Genomic DNA, 25621 nt, shown 5'->3' on the forward strand with positions numbered 1-25621 from the left:
TTGTTTTTGACCACCCCTGCTCCATCACATTTACGACTTTGCCACGTGCGCTCATTCATTGGCGTCCATTATGTGTTCTTCAACGACCACTGTCCTATATGCACGTGCCGATCGTGTAACGCTTTCATCCACCACGCCGCCATGTTGTTTATGAGCCTGTCCTTTGAGATGAAACGAAAGCTATCTTTCACAAATCATGTCTGTTTAAGCTAATGGACGATCTGGATGAATTATTGACCAAGCTGATTGCTCCGAATTGTTGTTTTACAGTCAAGAGTTGTCTGTTCAATTATTTGGACCCGGTACTGTTTTCTTGACTGACAATGTCCCCAAGAAGACTGAAAATAGCACTTTCGTGCACTGGCCGTCACAATAACGCTACCCAATGACCATATACACACTTGGTGATAAACATCGTATAAAAAATGGTTGAAAGGCGTACATTCGGTATAATAGACCAACGTCTGTGAAATATTTCTATATGTAGTCGAGCGTACAGGCCTTAATGGTATATTCCTATACTAATTAAACGACTGACTGACTGAGTTTGGTTTTACGCCGCTTTTAGCAATATTCCAGCAACATCACGGCGGGGGACACCAGAAATGGGCCTCTCACATTGTGCCCATGTGGGGATTCGAACCCGGGTCTTCGGCGTGACGAGCCAACGCTTTAACCATTAGGCTACCCCACCGCCCACTAATTAAAAGAAGTTGAACATACTAGTTATTATGTCATTAGAACAACTAAGATAATATGAAAATCCCGACCTTCTTAACTTCTTGCGAGTAGTATATTACAGAACAAGCATGTCAATTCCACTGCACCCCCTGTCAACTGTAACATCACGTGGACGTTTTACCTCCCTGAAATTGAGGTTTCCTTGATACTAGTGTGTTTCTGATATCGATTCAATCTTATTTAACCTTACACATTTTGTGAGTGAATAATCTGTTAAACAGTATCCAAATTGGGAACAGAACAGAACGCCCCGCGTTACAGGGGTAAATGTTTAGTCAGTATCTTAGCATCGTTGGATACATCAGTTTCACAGAAAAATGATCCCTATGTTTGAATAACATGGTTGAGATCACTTCTCCCACACCTACTATACTTACACTGCAACCCTCTGAATAACTAACAGCTATTAACGCGCGTTTCTTTGTTTTCACCAGTCCTTCACAGAATCCATGAATACCCCCACGTCCATTAGTTTCTATAACCAAGTTCCGTCAACGGCTCAATTCAACCAAAAACAATACAATACGTCAGTTACGCTGCTTAGGTCTCAGCTACGTCTTCTAAATCCCCGAGAACCGTTTTCCATAAATATTAGAATCTGTAGACCATGTTCAAAGGTAACTTATACACTAAGATGGAGTAATAATTCTTTCAATATTTAAACTGGCATGGAAGGACCTTGACGTATATCGATAAGTTGATTGCATGCGCATGGCAACGGCAGCTATTCTTCTAAACAAAACCTACCTCCTGCGTGGGAAAGTACTAACAAAAGGGCGTAATTTAATTACTGTTTTATGTCAAAGTCGGATGAACAATTTCTGCTGATTAATGCAGGGTACGTGCGTATTACCTTAGAGTACCGGGGCGTGTAAACAGAAGAGTTGTGGTTAATGATTATTACAGGAACGTTATGTGCTTAGAACTTTGGCTTTTGTGGCTGTTTTTCAACCAGTAACCGGGTTTTACTTTACGCCATTTGTTACTAAGGGAGATAACTCCATTGGATTTACACCACCCCTGTGCTTTATCTAATACACTCTTACAGTCTCTCATACCCTCTCCTATAATATGACGGGTTCCTAAATAGGGTTTCACGTCTAATTTGTCAAATGGACGTGTAAACATACATACTTAAAACATCGAAATGTCTCTATTTTCAAAATATTTTATTCAGAACTACATGTATTTCATCAGTTACTAGGCAACGGTGTAAATGGAAATAAGGCAGATATCTGTAAATCCTTTGGTCATTTATGCATCAATATGAGAAACCACGACTAAATGAATGGACTTTCTTATTCCATTGATCTGCAGTAAGTTGTGGTAGATCGCACCAAACTGCTATTGGAGATCAATTAGAAATATCCCAGGAGACACCATGGTAATCAATGGTTCCTCGGTTGACAGTACCATAGGCAAGTGGAACCAGTCTCCACTCACTGGCATATGGTAGCGGTACCAGCCAAGCCTACCCTTGGCAACGGCTGTAGTCGTGACATTCTCAGGGAACAGACCATATTCTTCCCGCTGTATACACACGTACAGCTTCCAGCTTTAAAAATGCATTGCCATTGTTAATCATGCAAGGGATGCCATTCAATCTTGATGATTATTCTTTCATCCTGGCGGCGTTTTGACAACTGAAAGATGACGAGAGATGTATGATTTACTGCCCGAAATACCTTGAATTGCTTGTCCTCGTTGTGGAGGCCATTGTGATTTTCGGTTTATGGTCTTTGTCACTCCGTCTCTGGAACAAAATAAAATTCTGATATAATTTCTCTGGGAAATAAAACTTGTGAAATTCACTTGTTAGAAGTTTACTGATGTGGCCAAACTAACAGCTTGCAGAGAGTTCCATTTTTCCATAGTGGACTTTTCAGATTGCTCATTGTCAGAGGTAACAACGGATTAAAGTTTCAATAGATGATATATAATTGGCATCTTAAAAGTGAAAATATTTGCACTGACAATGAGTTCAATGAAGGCAAACATTTCTGGTACCAGCTGAATATTGAAGTACCGTTGAACCGATCTAATTCCACTAGTTCCATATTTTTAAAATTTTGTTAAATCTCAAATTTGAATTTCACACGCGTTAAAAACCGGGGTATAAAAAGTCGACATTGTCACAGAAAGTCCCTATTAGCGATAGAGATGGCTGACATACCGTTAGTGCTGAGCCGAGGACCCGAGCAAACGGCGCTACGAGATCACATCCCTTTCTGTGGAGAGCTATTTGTTTAAGGTGAAACAATAGGCGAAATGATACACGCTCGTGTTTGCTATACATGCTGTGTTTGACAACTGCTGCTTTAGAGCGCGCCGATGTTTGGAATTCCACTTTGTTTCATCCCGAGTTGCGTGTTTACCGACTACGGGCTTCGCTACAATAACACTTTTCATGGGACGGAGGGAAAAAGTACAATAAAGTTTAATGTGACAACAGTTTGCAAGCAGCCCACACATAGGGAGATGATCTGCTGCCACGTTGTTTAAACTTGTCCAACCTTTGACGCTGGGAAATCTCTTGCAATACAAGATCAAAAACGGCATAAGAAAAAATGGCCAAAAAAACGAGGGAATATTTTTAACGATGACCATCCCAGACAAGCGGCACTGAGAATCTGGTGCATGTACTGCGCATGTGCAAATATATGTGAGGACAGTAACAACGGAAGGCCTAGGAATTGGCTCATCATAACACTAGACTAATTACCTTGAGGGAATATTTACCTGGTTATTATTAGGCCTCCGTCGTGTCTGTATGGGTTTAAACAAACATGGCAAATAGGACCATTGACTGTTTAAGTTCTGGAATTACTACTAACGTAGGTAGAATGGCGATAAATGTGCCATGTGTATTAGAAATAGGCATTGATTTGCACAAGCACGAGTAAGTATAACTGTATATGTGTCCGCCATTCCAATTATGACGTCACGCCATCATAAGGTAATCGAAGCTAAAGAGTGAACTTTGAATAAGAAAACCACATTATGAAAATGAACATTATTCTCAAAGCAAACACACAAAAAACAAAACAAAAAGAAAAACAAGAAAATATATACTGGAATATTGTTATGTGAAGTCATTTATGCAGTGGACAATATTTATGATTGAAACTAGACAAAAAGTACAAACATGATCTAATCCATGATATCGAGGTTAGCACGCACCAATCTTGTCCCACCTTTACAAAGTATAGTCTAGGGGTTCTTGTGTATAGTGTGCAGCTACGACAGGAACATCCCCTCATACAGCAGCTATCGCACCAACAGCTCCGACGGAGGTGCTTTCCTGGGTATATTGGTGAAGGTCGTCATTAGGGGAACTACTTCGTGTAGACATCTCACCTGGGGAAACAATTGACAACAGGTACTGAACATTGTTGGCTGGTTTGTCCAGCGTAGTTTGCCCACAAGGGTAGCACTGTTTAAACCATTGCGTAACGGTCCCGTGACACACGCAGACAGAGAAAATAGGAAATGTCGGGCATGTACGTGATAACAACACTCAACACAGTCTCTGTTTAAGTAGATGTCAGCCTTACCGTAGACATTAAGAAGATATATGTAATTTAAGATATCCTAACACGTATCCCCACATGAACAATGAGTGAGTGAGTTTAGTTTTACGCCGCACTCAGCAATATTCCAGCTCTATGGCGGCGGTCTGTAAATAATGGAGTCTGGACCAGACATTCCAGTGATCAACAGCATGAGCATCGATCTGCGCAATTGGGAACCGATGACATTGAACATTGCTTTAGATAATCAGTCAGTTTCGTAAAGCCACATGAAGTAAAATTATTCTAGTCATTTCTTAACATGAAGTTGGAGTCATATTAAATTTTTTTCTGTTTGCTTGGGTGTCAGCTACTCATTAGGAGTATCATTCTTTCACATTACAGTTACTATGCCATAACATATTAAGTCATTAACTATATTGATATGGAAGGGTCGGATGTTCCTTATCTTTATTCACCCGTGAAGATCCGGGTTAGAATGAACCTTCAGTAACCCATGCTTGTTGTAAGAGGCGACTAACGGGATCGGGTGGTCAGGCTCGCTGGCTTGGTTGACACATGTCATCGGTTCCCAATTGCACAGATCGATGCTCATGCTGTTGATCACTGGATTGTCTGGTCCAGACTCGATTATTTACAGACTGCCGCCATATAGCTGGAATATTGCTGAGTGCGGCGTAAAACTTAACTCACTCACTCCTTATCTTTATTGGGTTGTACATATTCTATAAACGTACTGTTTGCATCATTCTTATGAATGAGCTTTGGATGGCCGTGATCCAAATGAAGCATAACTGTTTGTTTGCACTAGTGGATCATTATGGTTTATTTCACCTGCTCCTCTTCATATCCTATACGTTGTGTTAACTTACAAAAATTACGAAGCGAATGCACGTTGCGTTTACGCGCTGTCTCTTTGCTCACTCCTTGGCAGGAGGCCGCCATCTTGTTCCACGGGCAGAAGATGCGTATGCACAGTGGTATGGCTGCTACCATTGTTGGCGAGAGTATTCATAAAGATTAGTTAGGATAACGCCGGCATTAACTTCAATTTGAGGTGGAGATTTGCAAAGTGTGCCGATTTGGGCGCGACTCAAGGCTGCATTTCTGAGTTAGCCGAAACAATGCGCGTAGACAGGTCACGTGATCCGCAACGTCTCCCAAATATGTCGGAGTTTGTTCGTACCCGGCTTTCATATTCTCGCTTTCATCTACATGTTCGAAACTTGTTTTGCTAGGCAATAACTCGTAATCGTACGATTTAAAAGTCCATAAACTCTCCCGTGAATATAATGTAAATTGTAAGGGATGATAAATAATTATTGTAATTTGAGTTTTCTAGACCCGTCTCATACTGAAGAGTTGTTGCATGTATCACGAGCTAAGGCCGTATTTGTATAAGGTGCATAGCTATGATGTTACTCATACTGATAGTGTGACGACACATAATTATCAAGTGAAGATGGCAACACTTACCTCCACCATAAAGTGTTACGATTTGTATGTAAACTCAATCTACCAAAGAGAAAATAACTAAGATTTCACGAAGGCAGGAGCTTTCCTCCCAACTTGTGTGTACTTCTGCATTCTTCTAACATTGACTTTGTTCACAAAACATGGTTGGTCAAAACGGGGAAAAAAAATGTGTATTTTAAAATTGACAAGCGTGTTTGGAAGTTTTCAATTGTGAATCACCTGTATAAGAAACGCGCTTTTTGAACCTGAACTCCTATTCCGCTTCGCTTTCCATTACAAGTTGTGCATTTACCCAATTAGATCATACTTGGGTGACAACTTTCTATTACATGTGTGAAGGTAAACGCGCTAACATGTAGAGCCAACACGACGTCTGGGAGTATGGGGAAAGACCGTCGTGGAGATCGTAAGGGCATGTCGGGGTGTGACAAGGGGGTGTTATGTCGTCTTTGTTATTTGTACACATGGCAACATGACTGTGTTAGCAAAATGAACTTAATGTTTGAGCTTAATTCAGGGCAAGAGAACCCGCCACAGCTGACCCATTGACATTGGACTTCTAATTTCTACAGCTATTAGGCGATGTTTGTTTCTTTACATCAAAAAGGTAATAAGTGCATTAGCGGAATGGATTTGCATGAGTGTAGGCAACCAAATCTAAATATTTCCACCTGTATAGAAACATTGTTGCCACTACATCCTTTCAGCTGCGGACAAGCATCCCTGGGATATTTCGGCAAAGTGGGAGATATATGTGTTGATCTCAAACCGTTTTTGCATTAGTACTTCTGACAATACGCAGGCCAAGCCAACATGACATATCCTTCTGGTAGAACATTATATCATCATTCCCCATTCCTATCCGTCGTACAGCAAAATAGTTAGGTGACAGTAATTGCTTCATTAGCCTTGACTTACCTCCGTGTGCAGGGCATCCTCGCAGCGGCCGCGCATTACCCTCAGATACCTTGTAATGACGAGGAGACGTTCTACTCAATCAAGGGCCCTCACTCAAAACGATCTTAGCGCTATGGATGCCGTAAGTCTGAGTTAAACTATGGGAGTCTTAACATTAAGATCGCTTTGTGGAATACGGCCTATGCATCTTATGTGGTAGTCTCTAATCCTAAGGACCGACGAGGTCTTTTTCGGTTTGTCTCAGGTTTTACGAGAAGTTATTCACTGGACTGTTAGAGAAAGATAACTCGCAAATACGATCCCTACAAATGTCTGTTGTCCTAAGTATGAAACTGGCGCATGGGGTAGGCTGGTGGTTGAAGCGTTGGTTCATCACGCCGAAGTCATGGGTTCGATTCCTCACTTTGATGCAACGCTTGAAGCCCATTTCCGGTACCCACGACGTCATATTGCTTGTTGCTAAAAGTGGCGTAAAAACACAACTCACTCACAATGATAGGTCATAGTTTACTCATGCTTATGGGTTGGACTAAATTCACCAATAAATCGTCCCCCGCAACTACAGATATTACAGGAAGTTAATACTGAATCTCTAACGAGACTAGCCTTTGACAAAGGTATTGACTTAAACAGGTCATTGGGGTAACTCCTCTGCTTACTCTGTTATAGGGTAAGGTTGATTTTCAAACAAAGTTGCCGTAACTACACAGACATTTATTGGAGAACTGATAAACTGTGAATATCCAACCTGAAACGTGGGTCACTGAACCTAACTGCTCACGCAAAAAGAAGGGACGATACAGAATGAACAACATCTTTCAAAACAGAACCTTTAAATGGTAGCTGCTACTTCGAGAACACTGTTTCTTAGAACTAATGATTTGACGTTTTCTGAAACACTCCCTCTTCCATTGTAGAAACCATACAGTCTCACATTTAAGACAGGAAGGGAAGCAACTGGGAGAATAACCCCTTTAAATGATAGCTGCTACCTCGTGGACACTGTTTCTTTGAACTAATGAATGAGGTTCTCTAAAATACTTCCTCTACCATAGCAGAAATCATGCGGTGTCACAGGAAGAGAAGCTACAGGGTGAATAGCTCCTTTTTATATGATAGATGCTGGCTCACTATTAGATTGCTTTAGAGAACTAGGTTTGAAATTCTCTACAATCCTTCCTGTGCCATGGTAGCAGTATCTGACACGATCCAGGACCTAATCTGGCCCAGTTTGCGCCATAAGCCCCGTGTTTGCCCGCTGGGGATCACTGCGGCGCTGTCCCAGGCAGAAGGGGACGCTCCCAACAGGGGCCACTTAGATCCCGGCCGTCAAGTGGCGGAAATAACGCCCACGGAACAACTGGACAAGGTGGATCTATTGACGCGGTCCTCTGATCGCGTCTATAGCGTGGTTTAAGTGGAATGTTTGTACATTTTTATATTGTAAATGTACATATACCCAAGTGATTGGGTTTTTGGTATCGCTGAGTAATGGGATTGTTTGGTTACTGTGAGAACTTGTGAGAAATATATAGCGTCTTTTAGGATGGACAGACGTGTTTGGAATTTTCGATTTCATATTTCGAGGGGGAAGGAGTGGCATAGTCACAGGAGACACGGAGATTCGGTGTGCAGAGTTGCGTCCCTTTGGCATGCCCGAGACCTTAGAGATATTTGATTGTTCATCATGTTGTCTGGTTTGTCGCCATCATATCTGTGGTCTTTCTTTGGTTTCTACAGAGTGGTAAACATCGTAGATCTGCATTACTTCGGGATTTCATCCACTCGCAAGCTGAAACCAGCTCACACGAATTTCGATCTTGTCCCTTCGAGACGTCTCTTATTTAGTAGCCTGTCTCACAGTCCCTGCTCCATATTATTTCCCCTACAACCTAGCCCTTCCTGCAATGCTAAATCCCTAAATGAAGCAAGTCCAGATTGCCCCTGAACCTCTGGTCTCCCTGGGGCTCCTTTTCAATTTAAATTTGTTTATTTGTTACAATCAAAATTATGTATTCAGAGACGAAGCCTTAGTCCGCTGATTTAGTAGCATTGGGGAATATTCTCCATGTAGCCATTACGGACTTGCATTCACCATCGGCCATTGATGAATTTCGGATGCTAGGACATTACATTCTCAAACCTAATATACTGCTCACAAAAAGTTAAAGAAGACCCAAGTTTTCATTTGAAGGGAGCTGATATATAATGACCATGATAGATTCACTATGGTCATATAAAGTCCGGTGTTCTTTATTATATTTTGAGTAGTGTATTTACTTGAAGGCTGTGTTTATCGACTAAACGTTACAGTCCTCATTCTCGGAATGTTACTGCTACCGCCACAAAGACGAACCATAACGCTTTAATAACCCCTTTTCTGATCGACTTGTTAATTTGTGAGTTGTACAGTGAAGCATTTTCTTTTATAAGATAGGTGTAAAACTTTGGCTGAAAAGCCTGGTTTATCGATTAGTATGCAGTATTTCAAGTCTGCTGCCCAACCGTGTCAAACAGTATCTACATTAATTCTACACCGAAGTAACTATCTCCAAATATGATCTTCAACACTTGGTGATTTACTGTTTACAGTCCATTAGAAAGTCTTCAGTGTGGCTGGAAGTAGCTAATGGTAATCAGCACACCGCCGCACCGGGAAGAGTATGGGCTGATAAATATGTACTGGGTCGTAATGGGGGCGGTGGGATAGCCTAGTGGTTAATGCGTTCGCTCGTAACGCTGAAGACCCGGGTTCGATTCCCCACATGGGCACATTGTGTGAAGCCCATTTCTGGTGTCCCCCGCTGCGATATTGCTGGAATATTGCTGAACTCAATCACTCGGGTCGTAATAGTTCCCGAGTACCCCAGGCTTGTCGTAACAGCTACTCTCTAGAGTGGGTATCAGGGCCTAGATTTTTCGAAGCTCTCTTTGCGCTAAGATAGTCGTAAGTTAATGTTAATGTATGGCACTTACGACTGTCTTAGCGCTAAGAGAGCTTCGAAAATCTAGGCCCTGGTGGTCATGCTCTGGTGTGGCGGATTGCTTTCCTCGATGACGTTAATCGTTTCTCGTTCATTCACCCTCTGGTTTATCAAGCTCAGGTTTGATCATACTCAGGTTTGATCATACTCAGGCTGAAATATTGCTGACCGTGCCATAAAACATGGTTCATTACAAATTCACTGTAACAATTTGCCAATTCACCATATAGGTATGCTTCTTACTCGTATTTCAATCTGAAGAAGAACCTAGAAAAGGACAATATTAAGTCCCAATTTATATTTCTAATTCGATTATCTATGCCCCCATATGTATGGAACATTAATCATCTGAGCATAAATATGATCATACATGTCCTAATTGATATACCTGTGAAGGTCCGGGTTAGAATATCGATCTTCAGTAATCCATGCTTGTCATAAAAGGCGACTAACGGGATCGGGTGGTCAGGCTCACTGATTTGGTTGTCACATGTCATCGGTTCCCAATTGCGCAGATCGATGTTCATGCTGTTGACCACTGGGTTGGCTGGTCCAGACTCGATTATTTACAGACCGCCGCCATATAGCTGGAATATTGCTGAGTGCGGCGTTAAACTAAACTCACTCATTCACTCCTAATTGATGACAAACACCCTGCACACTGCAGTAATTCATCTCTCCTTCGGGTTTTGTCCATTTTACAATCCGCGAAGCTACAAGGTGTTGACACTTCAGGTCGTCGTGTCCTTAACACTGATCCACAGGAGACCTGATACTAATCTCTGGATACATTGATGAATATTGCTGGCGTAATTGGTGACAAAACACGTTGAATATTTCATTAACAATTGTCCGGGTTTTATTGATATTCAGCACAATGTTAACACGGTCGTGTCGTCCTGCTTCGTGAGGATTTCCTGTCCACGCAGCAGGGTTAATCAACCGAACCAATCCTTGAATGAGAAACTGCTAACTATGCAAGATTTATGAGGCAAACATAGACTGATAACCCAACATTGTGCAGTGGCATCGGTCAGCTTGATCAAAGTTTCAAACTGCTTAATTATATTTTCATTGGCGACATCTTTAAATATTGAAGGGGCAGATTTCAAATATTTGAAACTCCCTTGGACATAATTGCTTTACTTGATTAAACAGATGCATTGATTGTAGGGAGCACTTAATAAATACTATATTGCACATACACAGTTGGCGATCATTGTCGCCTTCCACAGTGTTGTGAGCAGTTAGACTGGCGCACAAGTAGCTGTATTTGCAGAATAGATGGTAACTATGGATGGGTCTGAGTTAAACATGTTGATATGTTATTTTTGTAGTGTGTTCATATGACTCAGAATTAACAAACGTGTTTGCTGACTCATTATTATTGCATACATTGTATTGAAAGTAAACCATTCCCATTAATTTCATTATAATCTGTTATATCTATGAACTGATACCTTAGAGAGAATTTAACGCATTCACCAAATAAGGACCTAGACTCGTATTTCATACCTATCTCTTTAAGGTGCGTTTCTTCCAATTATCTCGTGGAATCCCGCAGAGTCTCACTTGAGAGTCACGTGGCACCTACGAGGGGAAGTCACGCGAGCTGACATCTAAGTGTTGCCCCCTACCGCCACCAAATTAGATTGGTATCCCCATGGTATTTAATCATTCTCGCTTATGACTGGTGTAATTGTAGAGGGAGCAGGCTTCAACACAGGACACTAGGGACTATTAGAAGCAGATGCTGAGATGCCGGTATTTAACCGGAGTGGACGATCTTGCCACTTAATGAACTGAGAGAGGGGTCTCGTGCCTTGTGTTAAGTATCCGTAACTGTATATTCTTGGACATCAAATCTGTCAAATTACCAGCCATAATTGTCACATCAAACGAGGAATCTTTAAGAGTGTCCCGGCTTAAGTTCGAAGACCATTAAGCAATGATTAATCGAATTAAGATAAGAGCGTACTCTCAAATTAAATCAGTCGATGAAGCATAGAGAATCCCTATCCTGTTCAAGTAGCTTGATGGCACGGAAGGCTTCATGTTTCATCGTAATGTAAAGATAACATTTCCAGTCGTTTAACCTCCCATTTAGTCTGAGGTTTCTCAATCACACATCTATACAATTCCTTGAGGAGAAATAATATACTTTACTCGTCTCTTACAAACGATCTGGTTCTAAAAATACCAAGAGCGTTTAGTGCCATTCACCAATCGTCTTTAGCATCCTTGACTACCAATATCGGCATACTGCAGCCTTGGCGCTACGGCTGCGGCGAGATCATGTTTGGCCTCTGCTACCACAAGTGGGCCGAAACCGGATCAATGCCTGTGGTAAGCCTGTTGTACTGACAGGCTAGTAAGTCTTATTAATTGCCCCATCTCCTACTTGCTTGCCCCGTGTCAGTAATGTCGACCTGTGGTGAAGATGGCACTAATACAGGTTGATAGTCAATCGCCTTTAGGTGATCACCTGATCGACAGCCTGCTTGTAGGGTTGAGCCACAGAAACTCGTCTGCTCTGGAACGGTATCGTCTGCGGACAGATGTCGTATGCTGCTGCCGGTGAGATTGGCCACGCGGGAACTGTTGTGTGGCGGAGGATCCTTGCGAGAATGGTCTGTTTGACTTGCTGCGTAGTTGATGCCATTTACTCTCTCAATATTTAGTCTACAGGACTAGGAGAATCGATACGTTTAACATCGTCAGTTGTACTGCGACAGGTCAAATTCTTTCTGAAGCATCCTTGTGGCTGGTCCTCCGCCGTTTGATATACGCAGGAGTGTTTAGTAGCTATGCTGTGAATACATCTTCATACTAATTTTGGTTGCGAAAAATAAAGAAGATTAAAAGCTGGTGGACCATTGACATATGTCCACTGAACGTATAGGACGTAGAGAGTACGTGTTAGGTCTCTGTACACATTGGTCTTGCATGCTTACCACGCATTGTTCGACGTGTTTCCCACAGCAAAATGATTATTTTGAAACGGCAAAGGTCGTTGAAACAAACATTTGAAGTGCACATCCATAACATCCCATTCTGGGGTAGACACACGTATTCTGCTGCTGTTTCCCACATGTTCAGTCACTCAGATTTCTGGCATATTTTACCATTACTTCCGGTTCCCACGAGTTCTTGCGCAGAGAACACCATATATTTCCTGTTGGAAAGGACGTGAAAAAGTTGTATGATGTAAGACGCGCTGTTTCACCAGCTAAAGCACAGAAGAGTCCCTGTAAAAGGCGATGCGCGTGGGCAAGGAACTATATGGCCCGAATCGTGTTGTGTTGCTCCATTTCCTGGAGAACAGCGACTTGACAAGAGCAGAATGTGAACCTATAACGTAGTAAGCTCAGTCAACCTGTCACTTTAACTTAATGCCTCCACATTTCGCTCGACGGGAAACTGTGTGGAACCTCTACATTCCGGTATAACTAGGTTCCTGTTTGAATGAGATTGTTGTCGAATTCCATGGCGTCATCGTGATTTCAGACTCATTAGTGGAATATTCAGTTCAGTTATGTCTTCGTATGCTACTAAAAGAATATAAAGAACACCCAGTTTTTTTCATTTGACTTCAGTTAATCTGTCTCGACTGGAAGATCTTTCTACACTACACAGTCTTCTAATTGCGCATATTCTTGAACTTCTTTTGAGTCATGTATTTACGTGACTACCGCCTTCCATCTAAATATCGAACGGTTCATGAACTAAAAAGCAAATCTCGACACAAAGAAGCACGCTGTTAAACAATCCTTGAGACAAAGATATATATTGATAATACGACTACCACTGAAATAATACCTTGAAAAATGTGTCCTCAAAATTAAAACTCTAAACCAAGTCTTAGTATGTTTTCATTACGTTTGTAACCGATCTTGTAATTATTGCACTGGATTTTAAACAAGTAAGTTCAGACGGTCTCCAGACCCTTGAAAATAAATTGAAAATAGAGTCACAGCTCTTGGATCGTACTGAAATGATGCATTATTCTGGAATATGTATTTTTTATTTTGCTGGTATATTTTTAGAGGTAATAACTCTATTTCTGGCTAAATGTCAGGCCCGGGGCAGTAAACGTTGAAGTGGACTTCTGATACAATCTCACTGTTCCTGTTTGTTGATGGTCCAGGCCATAATGGTAATGTTTATGACCTCATGCACACATTCTGACAATAAATACCAGCAGTAGGACAAACATTGTTTCTATCCAGATAACCCTTATTACCCTTTAATTGCAGTATCATCCACTGCAGCCGGGGTATAATTTACTTCAATGTAACCCCTACAGTCAATTTACGGTAGAGCCGTTATCATCTGCTGCTGTCATTACTACGGGCTTTGATTAGTGAAGCGGGTCGATGCAAACAGATTATGACACGAACAGATCACCATATGGTCCTTGGCCACGACCATCTTGAGAGCCCCCAGTTCTGTCATCAGTTCAGCTCGTGTCGTATCAGGGTGTTATGTAAGTGTATAAACTGGTTTTATAGAAGGGTCCGGGCAGATAGCGTGTCTGTGTTTGTCCTGTCGTGTTCTGGCGGGAGGGATGGAGCTCTTGACTCTGCAGCCTGTCCAACAAAGCAGGCTATGTTCCGATTGACCGAGGCGATTGCTAAGCTGCAGTGGTTTTGTTATTTGGCGATAACGACGGATGACCACCTGGTAAATATTGAAAGGAGGTGGGGGAGACGTGAGAAAAGGGGATCATTGTCCACTACGAGGGACCCCCAGGCAGCACGCACGCGCGTTCTTTTAGTTCGTGCCCCCCTTGATGTTCGCACGTGTTGTCTGTCTAGCATCAAAGAGACGCGAAGACTTTTAGGTACAAGGCTAGACTTGCAAGGGCAGAGGGTGCAGTTTGTCGGTTGCAAATAGCGTCTTAATGCTACTGTATCACATATTCCTTCTCATGTTTAGCGAACGATTAAATCAAATTAAACGGTTATCTCAGGTGGGATATCATAATTAATGACGTATTGGCGGCAGGCTAGAACACACATTACCCCCTCCTTCCTCATGACGGATCGAAATTGCCATTGTATAAATGCAGTATAGCTCTGGCCATTGTTTTAAACATGTCTATGGAAAGAAATGTTTCGAAACAATCTGTAAAATGTTGAACACTTGTCGACACCATTGTTAGGCCGTTCTGAATTAAGATACGCATGCACAGGCATTCCCGTCAGGGCTAATGTCCAGTGAAGATATGATGAGATGCTATAGCCGATTGTAATCGTCACGGAATCCCATTAACACTTTACTCTCCTTTACATTTCAGACAATGCATAATATATATCTGTAATTAAGATCAGGTAGAGTAGGAACCCCCTTTATCTGTAGGTGTAGATAAAACACGGAGCGCACTATTGCAAATCTCGCCACTGGCGGTCGGTTGAAACATTGATGAAGACGCATTGCTATCTGAGCGAGGGCGTTGCCTGCTGCAGCTATGGACGGAGCAGGGTCTGATCGCGCCACGGGAGTTGCCGAACAACCTCCATGTTGATTCTACCTGGCGGTGACGTCATTGCTGGAATATCTGGCCGGCTAGTTCACATTCACGTCGTTGTTTTCATGAAATATATGTCGTCCCTTGATTAAACCCGAGACACGTTTCATCACCGCTGTCTGTCATCAGGGACACCGGCCCGACCTACCAGTACCTTCCAAAATATATTAATAAATGTCGAACCATGAACCACTTCAAACGTCTTATACCCAGGTCAAAGTTTAAAGGGCATTTGTGTTACCTTTCAATCTAATCCGAATTCTCTCCCCTTCCCCAGTAATGGGGTACTAATGGGCGCGTCATCATATTTTATATATTCTGGCCCAGTTGCCATACCGGAAATGCATTTCCACGGTAGATATTCGCTTTGATCAAGTTTTTTTATTTTTCTCAGCACGATACCCGTGTTCTAAGGCTTCACTGAAGTGGTAAACGTCCGATAACTGCACCATTTCTGTTTTTCTCTCTCACATGTTTCTGACACTCCTTGATGACTTTAATTTAAAGCGGAATTAAACCACAACTTATTCTCTGTTACAGCATATAGAAACTCATTCTTATGATCCTAGACATGCACAAGTTTCTAAGGTAATAATTAATAGTTAAAAATATAATTTCGAAAAATATAGATAAAATTAACACATTGTCCCACAAACATACCAGTCCTAGAGTCCTGTCCGCTTCTCTAGACTTGCCTCTTTAAAGGATAGAATTACTATACATCAGTGGGCTTAGCCCTCAGTACAGCCTTGGAGCAAGGCTAGTATGATGCTAACTATACGTGATAATTGTATGTCAATAGCGATGATATATTCTGAAGAAACGTTCGGACATCTGCCCATAGGTGTATAAAACATTGTGATGGTTGAGAGACAGAACAGCATGGGGCTACTGACGTAGATCAAAGGATGCTTCAGTGATAATTGGCACCCATGAAGCATTGTTTGCATGACTGTGTGTACAAAACAGTAGCACACGATGCCTACAGTAAACAACTGTACGTATGAATCTCAACTGGGTCTAGAACTGACCAACACCTGCTCACCCAACAATATGGTGAGGTTCTCATACATTACCAAATGCTCGCCCTCTCCCCTGGAACGCAGCTCCTACACACACCTCTATTTTTAATTAGCAAGCACCTGTGAGGTGAGATAAACCAATATTGTTGCATGGAGCTTTAGCACTCAAACATCCGTGATCTATTAGATGTTCTGTCTGCTGCTTTCGATCGTATGGTTTGTTAGGAAATAGTTACGCCATTCTACATTGTCACATGCACCAACGCAAAGGATTATTCGACCCCGTGATATAAACTAAATATAACCTGAAATGTATATACAGGTATACACGGATAATACAAAGTCTTATAAAGCGATAATGTTAGCTTAAGGACCAATATCCCACCATGATGTTAACATCAAACATCAAAATTTGAAATCGGGAAAATCGTTAAACTGGTACAACCTTCAAGATTAAAGGTGTACATACGACCAAAACGTGTCCAATGTTGAATGATTTGATTAAAGATTAAGATACAATGTAGTTTTGAAGACTGACAATAGTTTTGAAGACTAACACTTTTCTCCTACGGGCATAGAATAATCCAAGACTATATCAATCATTTGGAAATGTGGAGGTTATCAAGGTTGACAATTTTTTCGTGCCCGACTATACGGAGTAATTTGGCAGTTGTTTTCTGGCATGCACGGTGTGGCCTTAACGCGCACTCGACTCATAGGCGAAGATCGCCCGGGATTTGGCCCAAGGTGCTGTGACTGTATACGTTTTCAATTTGGGGAATCAGATGAGTGTACCATAAAAATTAGCTTGTTTGCATCCAGACTTGAAACAATCGCCATGTCCACAGCCTCCGAGACGCATGCAAATGTCTGTTAAATTTATCACGCAAACAGAAGTATGTTTGAGCACGGCGATTGTGCTGCCTGGCCCTCAGGGCAAAAGGCAATGTCCACACACTAACCTGGCAGTTGACTTCTGCGGAGGGGCGACTGTCGTCTGCTCACGGCACGTGGCCAGTGCTTACTCTGGTCAGTTGACTGATTGCATTGGTCAGTCGTCGGTCTGAAACAAGTGGCCAATTTCTCAAAGGTTCTGTAGGTTTGGTTTGTGTTTGGCGTTCAGCCAGCTAAAGTAGACATTCGTGTTTATATAGAAGAGAAACCGGTCTCCCAAAGCGTGACACGGTGTTAAACAAACCTTGAAGGGAATGAAAGTTATATGATGTCTAGAAACATTGATACTCGACATGGCTGTGCTACTTGTGTCGGAACCAAACGACATGACGGCATTGTCCACTGATGGAAACACCTGCCGACGCGAATTGTATTAAACGTATGAAATGAAAATCGATGCTTAACAATAGGCACTATTGAACGTGACGTCATGAGTTTTGCTATGATCGATGATATATTGCAATTATCCTGTACAATAAAATGAAAAGGGCAGGACAAAGGGTATTTGCTCCTGGTGCATGGTTGAGGTCGGCAGGCCGGTAGTCGACTTCTCTACCTGGAGTATGTGTCGACCTAAACCAATGTGGCATGTACCCACGCCTACCTCGCTGAATCATTCCGTCGCGGGAACAGGGAAAAAATTTGTCTTTGCATTTCTGGTGGGCCTTGCAACCGCTGCACCAAGGTCGCTGAAAGGTGTGCTGAACTGCCATTTTTTTTCCTACAACAATAGAGGCATTGTGCGCATCACGTGACATCAAAAAGTTTCTCAGCCATATTGGAATAGTATTTCCAACATCGGGTCAGAGATTGTCAATACAAACGATAGCAGCGTCGAGATGCCATAGCCTGTCGCAGTGCCACATCGTCCGAGCAGCCTTCTCACCACTTGGAGTTGACTAGTGTGGGTTGACGGACTCCGAACCAACGGCTACTACCATGTGTAGTGTGGATATTGTTCTGGTTACATGTATGCTGTGTGGACCTAACGTGCTTTCTGGATTTACCTAATTCACCTGGGTCGCTGTGTTTGGTAGGTTTACAGTGTATGAGCCTCCCGGTTATCAGCCGTTCATTACCTGCTTTTGTCATCTGTACAATGTTCATTGATGTTTTACGTATGAACCTAATTGTCGTGAATGTTGTCAAATACAGCCTCTTACATGGCTCCTAGAACATACCTTTATTGTCATTTATCCTTTTCGATTTCTTTCTGGCATGTCATGACCAGATACAATGTAAAGAAGCCCATTTCTCCGCTTTCTAGTCCCTGTCGAATTATGTGTTAACATGCATTTTAGGTCTGTATGTGAAAGTATCGGTTGTGATAAAAGGGTTCGATGCCTCCAAACAGTCAGAGGAAGGCAACAGTGGGCTGACGTCGGGGGTGGGAACTGTTTGAACATCAATGCTTTTTGATCGTCACAAGTTGATTAAACACGATTTACAGTAATGGGTCCCATCTTTAGGTCTCTGGGATACTTAATGCTCTGACACGTTTCACCAGAGCGCTCTCTAGCAAGGGATACCTTTGATCCCACAGAGCCGAAAAGTGTAACATGGAAGAATCAGGTAACGTCGCCATTACGCTACACGGTGATTTTAACGTAGAAACACCCTTGTAACGGTTGACGTTCTACATATTAACTGACAATTACCATAGTGGCGAGTTATCGTATTTTATTGGCTGTACTTAATAATGATGGCCTGCTTGAAGCTTTCGTGCATGTCGTATGATGTACATACCTTATATTTCGTTTAACGTTTAATAATATTTCATGCGCTCGTGATTTCTGATATTTAGACAGCTGTTGCACCGCTTATTCATCAACAGTTAAGTTATTAACCTACTTACAAAGACGTATAGTTTGGTTTTAAATGTTGATAATGTGTGAGGTTGTATCCATGTCGGCTCTGCGTAATGCGATGGGTGTTGTAGCGTAGTTTCCTTGACTACGTACACCAGTAACGCAAGTTTGTGCAGAACGGGCAGCAGTGATGTTCTGGGTGGCCGTGATTGACACTATCAGTGCATCAAGTGCCATAGATGACGGGTTTATACGAGACCACGAGATTTACTGGACTATCATATCCTGTCCCATGTTCTCGAATATCCGCCATTTAACGATCAACGTATACGTGGACTTGCGAGATCTGCTTTGAAAACGATGACCCATGTTGTATATGTAAAGGTTAACTGTTAACAAATACCGAATTTCATGCCGCTCAAAACGGTTTCAATAAGGTTGTGAGAGATTCCAGAAAGGAATGTTCACTAGCTAGCCTTGATTGAAGGTTTGGTGCGTTTACTCTATTTTTTTTTGCAACTCGCTGTGCTGACGCTGAGATTAAAGTTAAATACTTGAAATGCCTTTTCTGGATTCTTTCGATTCCATAACGAGTGTTGTATCGCATGTCAGATAAACGGTTATTGGAGATTCACTGTGAAATAAAAATGACTTCGACGATAGTTATGACCCGTGAAGGTCCGGGTCTATTAGAATAGCCCTTCAGCAACCCATGCTTGCTATAAAAGGCGACTATGCTTGTCGTAAAAGGCGACTAACGGGATTGGGTGGTCAGGCTCGCTGACTTGGTTGACACATGTCATCGGTTCCCCATTACGCAGATCGATGCTCATGCTGTTGATCACTGGATTGTCTGGTCCAGACTCGATTATTTACAGACCGCCGCCATATAGCTGGAATATTGCTGAGTGCGGCGTAAAACTCAACTCACTCACTCACTCGACGATAGTTATACGTGGAGTTATACGTTACGAGTAAACGAAATTCTAAAACAGAACTTAGACTCACATTAATTAATACTGGAGAACAAAATTCCGGTAGTATGTTGAAGAACACATTATAGTTAAACACTATTTTCAGTATCTCTCCCCTCACTTTTCTTAAAATTTAAATATTTAAGTCTTCAAAAACGCGTTATGTACGACGCTGAAAGTGATGTTCACTGTTATCGGTTGATTATATACAAGATTAATTGTGAAATGAAAACTAACACGCACTTATTATAAGTATTGAGTATATACGTATTTGTTAGAAACTCTGCCATAACTGTCACAAGAGACTGAAGTCAGTCGAGGCATCACCCGAGAAAGTTCCCACGTGTGGAGGCAGCGAGCACACACGCGCGCCAGCCACGCGCTCGGGTCACAGGTCAGGGGCTCGCCAGACATCTGGCGCTGTGGGTAACGTTCTGCACCTGGTGTGTGGTAGGAAGAGGTTGAGCAGAAGCAGGCACCATTTCTAGTGTTGTTTCTTGTGAGTTTATGACAATTTCATGGTGACCTGCTGACACAATATTATCTGCTTAGCATTTCTGTGCTGTTATTTCTGAAATGGAGACATTTTTTCGGTCTGGTGTACATTAATCGAAGATACAGAAAATTACGTCGATTTTCTTAATTGCAAAAATCACCAAAGTTTGTTATTGAAATGTTTTCTTATTCATAAGATTTAACTTCCAAATTCCATTCATCAAAATGGCATGGTAAAATCGCAAGAGAATTTAAGCACCGGATCATTTGCGAGAGAGGAAAACGTTCATCAAAGTATACCCATTACTGGTGTCCCCGGCAGTGATGTTGCTGGAATATTGCTAAAAGCTGCGTAAAACCATACTCGCTAACTCATTCATGAAAATAGTGGGATTGATGGCAGTTTTGGTAAGGCTCAACGTCGGTTCTCGGTTGAAACAAATTAATTTTATCTCACTCATTCAACGCCGGGTATTGACATAGACCCATCGATGACATGACTTCATACCCAATCCGCCACCGTCTACACAGACAAGGGGAATTATTGTGTGGCTTAATTATTGTGATCAGCCGCGTTGACGTCGCCCCCGGCACAAGCAACGTCATGGCAACGTCCCACACCCACTACATCTGAATCCATTCCAAATACAATATACCTGTAAATATTTGTAAACATCCGTTTGTAATGAAGCAACGGCTTATGTTCACAAGAGGGAAATTGACAGCTCTCTTGTCGAATGTGTGTTTTTGGTTGGGGCAGGCTGTGTTTGCTAACAGGCATTATCGAGAGAGATGGCCTACCAGTCGAGAAAATCCAGCAGTACAATGGTGAAATAGATGCATTAAAGGATGCAGTGACTTAATGATGAGTTTATCAGTGTTGGGATATCTTCACTTCATCTGTTAAATCTGGGATGGCGTGCCTCTGGCTGTAATTTCGCCATCAGTCGTTGACAGTGCTGATAGGAATGTAATATAACCCTCAGATGTTATTGCCCAATTATTGCAATAAATCTTTCCCGGATTCGAAATTGTGTAGTAGCGTGTAGCGTGTACCTAGAGTGTGACGAGGCTAAATCTGAAGTAGTAAAATATATAACAAAAAACACATAACACTTTAATCAAAAACGATTTAAAAAATAAATTATTATTAAATCTATAATGGCATCGGTATTTGTAATGACATTAGGTTCTGACCAATCTACAGAATGATTCTTTGACATAATAGTATGGTCAAGTATTTATTTCTTGTTACCTACATCTAAAATGACCAGGTTATATTCGACAAGGGTACAGTAAAGGCAGTCCGCAATGTGTTGGTGTTTTGAAACTATATCTGATGTTTAAACGAGCTTAACGTCCCATGGCCGGATATTAGTACGAGTTCTGTATGTCGTTCTAATAACTTAAGTATGCTGGTGTCGTGTCGGGGTTAGGAGTCGCGTGCCATCGAACCACGTGTTCCACTCAAGTTTTCCCAGATGTTCCCCAACGTGAGAAAGTTTCGCTGTAGCGTTGAGGGTTTGTTTCCTTGTTCCCCAGGTGACACTAAGTTAAAGCCTAGCCTTGATTTATACTTCTTCCATATCTATTGTACTTAATGTTTGGACGATTCATATTTACTGAATCAAAACCTGCATTTTGTATCGCAACTGATACAAATTGTGAAATGTCAGTGAATGTGTCACACGTTTCCTGGTTTTGTGGGGTAGTCGTGTTGTTAAAGCGTTCACTAGTCACGCAGAAGACCCGTTTTCTATTCCCCGCATGGGTACAATGTGTGAAACCCATTTCTGGTGTCCCCCGCCGTGATATTGCTGGAATATTGCTAAACGCGGCGTAAAACCATACTCACTCTTGGTTTTGTGAATAATATCAGTTGTATTGAGACTGCTCAGGGTGGGTGCCGTGAGTGTAATGTCTTTACACATGCAGTACGTGTATTATACAGGCTGTGTTACAACTTATGGGGATGCTACATGTTATAATGTAATATGAATGTCTTTATATCTCATGACGAGTTCCATAAGACAAACATTATGCATGATACATTGTACAAACACTTGCCTTTCTATGGATGTCCACCCCGGATAGCAGTGTAAGGGAGATAACTCTAATCGCCTTGTCCACCTGGAATAGAAAACGTTGGGATTAGTGAGGTGTGTCGAGTTGCGAATTAACTCAAGTCAAGGCAGCACTCGTATAATCTTGCAAATACGCCGTAAAACTTGGGTCGATATCTTTTGAGACATTAAGTCAAAGCATCGAATGTATTATCAAAGGTAATATCCGGAAAAAACAGTCCTGCTAATCATAAGTTGGATCATGTTACAAACGCGATTACGAAAGTAATTGGAAGTTTCATTTGTTAGTTGCGTGATGATCTGGAAGAAGACGCCCTAATGCGGTCCCAGTTAACACAAATGTGTTTTCAGGAATCGTGACAACGTCTACAGCGCAGTGATGGAACCTATAACTTTATCGTCATGAACAATTAATTATGTTCGACATGACTTAAACATTAAAATTTAAAAGGAAACTATTGGTACGCTGGGATCATACTCCGTGATGAATTAATTGCACCCTCGTGGTATATAAAATCACACAACCCAAGCACGTGTATTGTATATTTCCTCGAGAGAGGGCCCGAATGTACAGGCAATTCTGTTACGGCTTCACTCAACCCTATATAGAACCGTGTTACTTCGTACACTTGTGTCCTGAGTCTGCTGACTATTGTGAGGCTGTATTTACCGTTGTATCAAATCGTTATCATCACCACTTACACAGTGAATATAGCTCGTATACCCTGGTTAGGCTCTCTGCAATAGAGTTCCCACGCACTCTGGGTTATCTGGCGGCAGTGAGGCCGCTCTGCAACAATAGGCGACAAGCATCCTTCAAACATCATCGATTACCAATGATGCTGATTTCCGACGCACTTGTTTCAGTCGGTGAGAAAATCGATGAAATCGTTTAGAAGCCGATAGACAAAGAGCCAGCTTGACATGCATGGTTTAATTCCGATGATTTCGCTGACTTGCTTTAATAACATACCTACATTCTGACTTTAGGACGCGTTGTTGGAGTGGACAGTTTGGGTTCATGCACGGTTGACAATAAAGGCGTGGCCGGGTGTTGACGCACAACCAACAACTAGGTATGTGACTTTGATTGTGTGATTTTGATTGTGTGAATGGTTGTTGTCTCGTATGGTTTGGTGTGTGCAAGACCATTCTCCATGGAGAGATTAACGGCGTGGTTTCCGGTTGGTCCAAACCAACGACATCGGGGTGACGGGTGGCTGAAGAATTTGCTGAACACATCGAAGACATTACTTCTATTGTTAACACGGTATAAAGTGTGAAGCCAATTCATTATTCTCCCCTTGTCGTTATATGCCTGGGATTTTACCACAGCCGGTGTATAACTGTACTACAGCCGGCGTATAACTATACTACAGCCGGCGTATAACTGTACTACAGCCGGTGTATAACTGTACTTACACACTGATGATAGTACCTAGTCCTGTACTCGTCACTGTACATAGACCAGTTCTGGTGTCGCCCGCCGTGATATTGATGGAATATTGCTAAAAGCAGCGTAGAAGTAAACTCACTCACTCACTGTACATACTATTAATATCTAGTCCGTATACTTCATTTGTTGGATGTGGTATTACATATTTCATTACAGGAGATTAGTTGAGGTCACTATTTGCGTTGTGTATAAGAGAGTTGGTTGTGGTGTATAGAAATCACAGAGAGGTGCTGGTGGTTATTACATTTGCTGTCACAAAAAGAAGGTTGTGATGTCACATATATATCACAGAAAGTTGGTTATGATAGTACATTTATATTACGGAAGGTTGGTTGTGATATGACACATCACAGAAAGTTGGTTGTGATATGACGTACATGTATATATCACAGTAAGTTGGTTGCGATATGACATACATATATATCACAGAAAGTTGGTTGCGATATGACATATATCACAGAAAGTTGGTTGCGATATGATGTATATATCACAGAAAGTTGGTTGTGATATGACGTATATATCACAGAAAGTTGGTTATGATATGATGTATATATCACAGAAAGTTGGTTGTGATATGACGTATATATCACAGAAAGTTGGTTGCGATATGACGTATATATCACAGAAAGTTGGTTGTGATATGACGTATATATCACAGAAAGTTGGTTGTGATATGACGTATATATCACAGAAAGTTGGTTGCGATATGATGTATATATCACAGAAAGTTGGTTGTGATATGACGTATATATCACAGAAAGTTGGTTATGGTGTGACATCTTCCAGAAGATTGATTGTGACAAGTGTCTTAGTGGCGTTTGCTACTTTAACTGTAGGACATGTCTGTCTGTTTCCTATGCTACAGCAGACCCGTGAAGATCCGGGGTAGAATAGGTCTTCAGCAACCCATGTGCTTGCCATAAAAGGCGACTATGCTTGTCGTAAGAGGCGACTAACGGGATCGGGTGGTCAGTTTCGCTGACTTGGTTGACACATGTCATCGGTTCCCAATTGCGCAGATCGATGCTCATGCTGTTGATCACTGGATTGTCTGGTCCAGACTCGATTATTTACAGACCGCCGCCATATAGCTGGGATATTGCTGAGTGCGGCGTAAAACTAAACTCACTCACTCACTATGCTACAGCAACGGCACGAGTCATGAGAACCAAACGTGACATTTTTAATAGTGCATGCAAGCCCACGAGGTATTGTCGCTCACTAATATTCATACATTTCCGATTGCCATTCTAATTCTGGCAGCTTTCCATATTTACATGCTTCGAATAGGTTTATTTCATGCGGGTAATTTTATCCCCAGAAATAAGTACTGACCGCACGTACTAGCCACAGGTACTGGCCACGTCATCACTAATATACATACAGGTGGGACTCTCTAGTGAAGCATTGACATTAAGGAGGATTATCATTTGGCTGGTGTCGTCACCGCTGTTAATGTACTGGTAAATTGGACTTATCACCTGGCAGGAGCCTGTGGCCACGCGATGATTTACCTGTGGGCTAGACTTACCAACTGGTGGTATGATGAGCTAGCTACCTTTGGGCTAGGCCAACCAACTGGTGATATGATGAGCTAGCTACCTGTGGGCTAGGCCAACCAACTGGTGATATGATGAGCTAGCTACCTG

General features: G+C 41.9%; 1 protein-coding gene and 1 long non-coding RNA gene across 12 annotated transcripts in view; one reads left to right on the top strand and one right to left on the bottom strand.

Annotated features, from left to right (window-relative positions):
• Window positions 1-25621, top strand: part of LOC124255243 (delta-like protein D) — a 165806-nt gene that overhangs the window by 114828 nt on the left and 25357 nt on the right. For 3 of the 10 annotated variants that reach the window (XM_046689102.1, XM_046689103.1, XM_046689107.1), the window contains one exon: window positions 23507-23592. The exons of 6 other annotated variants lie outside the window; for them this stretch is intronic. The gene's annotated coding sequence lies outside the window, so the exon portion shown is untranslated. Of the gene's footprint in view, window positions 1-18103; window positions 18189-23506; window positions 23593-25621 lie in introns of those variants that run through there. One more of the 10 variants, XM_046689108.1, reaches the window with a different exon arrangement.
• LOC124255246 lies at window positions 1894-17506 on the bottom strand. Of its 2 annotated transcripts, none has more exons than XR_006892652.1 (3): window positions 17164-17506; window positions 3922-4098; window positions 1894-2494 (listed from the first exon to the last, which is right to left on the bottom strand). It is a non-coding gene; the product is annotated as an uncharacterized LOC124255246 (long non-coding RNA). The 2 variants fall into 2 exon arrangements; XR_006892651.1 differs by having other exon boundaries at window positions 2915-4098.

This window comes from Haliotis rubra, unplaced genomic scaffold (assembly GCF_003918875.1).
Source record: "Haliotis rubra isolate DU_JTF1 unplaced genomic scaffold, ASM391887v1 Scf6, whole genome shotgun sequence".
NCBI lineage: Eukaryota > Metazoa > Mollusca > Gastropoda > Lepetellida > Haliotidae > Haliotis > Haliotis rubra.